The sequence below is a fragment of the Otolemur garnettii genome, unplaced genomic scaffold (genome assembly GCF_000181295.1).
Source record: "Otolemur garnettii isolate 467f Iridium unplaced genomic scaffold, OtoGar3 scaffold00043, whole genome shotgun sequence".
Classification (NCBI taxonomy): Eukaryota; Metazoa; Chordata; class Mammalia; order Primates; family Galagidae; genus Otolemur; species Otolemur garnettii.
Window position 1 is genome coordinate 10,398,680 of NW_003852438.1, and position 1,607 is coordinate 10,400,286.

At 45.4% G+C, this 1,607-nt stretch overlaps 1 protein-coding gene across 1 annotated transcript in view; it reads left to right on the forward strand.

The window, feature by feature from the left end:
- Positions 1-1,607, forward strand: part of RAB5B (RAB5B, member RAS oncogene family) — a 17,016-nt gene that overhangs the window by 10,129 nt on the left and 5,280 nt on the right. The window lies entirely within an intron of this gene.

Consider the following 1,607-nt stretch of genomic DNA (forward strand, 5'->3'; position numbering starts at 1 on the left):
GCCCAGGGGGACAGCTTGAGGCTCTGTCTCAAAAAAAAATAAATAAATAAAAACAAAAGAAATGATAAAAAGAAAAGTAATTGCCATAATGCCAAAAATCAGGAATTTGTTCATTTTTTGCCTCTTAACACTTTGTACACAAAATTACCAATTTTTTTTTTTGGCCGGGATTGGGTTTGAACCTGCCACCTCCAGCATATGGGGCCAGCGCCCTACTCCTTTGAGCCACAGGTGCCGCCTGCCAATTTTTTTATCTGTCTTCCTTCTAGTCTTTTTTCTTAATCCTAGTGAAGTCAGTTGAGTGTCATCTTGATTAGATAAAAGTTTGTCTGGAGCTGTGATTCATAAAAATGTGTATCAGAATTACCTGGGGAGCATTTTCAGCCTATGCCTACTTGGGCTCCACCCTAGATAAACTGATTAGTTTTGGACGTAGGATATTGTTGGTGACAATGGTACAGACATGTGTGTTTGGAAAAACTCCTTAGGTGGGCTGGGTGAGGTGGCTCACCCCTGTAATCCTAGCACTCTGGGAGGCTGAGGCAGGCGATGGCTTGAGCTCAGGAGTTCTAGACCAACCTGAGCAAGAAAGAGACCCTCATCTCTGAAAAACTTGCCGGTCATTGTGGTGGGCATCTGTAGGTATTCCCAGCTATTGGGGAGGCTGAGGCAAGAGGATTGCTTGAGCCCAAGAGTTTGAGGTTACTGTGAGCTATGATGCTACAGCACTCTACCAAGGAGGACAAAGTGAGACTGTGTCTCCAAAAAAAAAAACAAAACTCCTAAGGTGATTCTGATACACATACCTGATAAAATTAAGGCTAGAACTAATAAAGTATATAAAGGGCATCTGCTTTTCCCACCTCTGCTACCTTCCCTCTGAGCCCATAGCTTAGTGAGTAGGGCACTGGCCACAGACACAGAGGCTGGTGGGTTCAAGCCTGGCCCGGGCCTGATAAACAGTAATGACAACTGCAACCAAAGAATAGCCAGGCATGGCAGGCACCTGTAGTCCCAGCTACTCAGGAGGCTGAGGCAATAGAATTGCTTAAGCCCAAGAGTTTGAGGTTGCTGTGAGCTGTGACATCATAGCACTCTACCAAGGGCAACATAATGAGACTCTGTCTCAAAAAATAAATAAATAAAATTAATCTTTTTTTTTTTTTTTTAACAGAGTAGGTCTTGCTTTGTTGCCCAAGCTAGGCTTGAACTTGAGGGCTCAAGCAGTTCTCCAGCCTCACCTTCCAGAGTAGCTGGGATCAAAGCAACTGCCACTGTGTCCAGCTAATTAATTCTTTTTTTTTTTAGATAGAGCCTCAAGCTATCCCCCTGGGTAGAGTGCCATGGCATCACACCTCACAGCAACCTCCAACTCCTGGCCTCAAGCGAGTCTCCTGCCTCAGCCTCCCAAGTAGCTGGGACCACAGGCGCCCATCACAATGCCCAGCTATTTTTTTTTTGGTTGCAGCCGACATTGTTGTTTTGGCGGGCCAGGCTGTATTTGAACCCGCCACCTTAGGTGTATGTGGCTGGCGCCTTAGCCACTTGAGCCACAGGTGCCGAGCCGGGATTTTAATTCTTGATGTAACTTTTACTGGAATCTTATA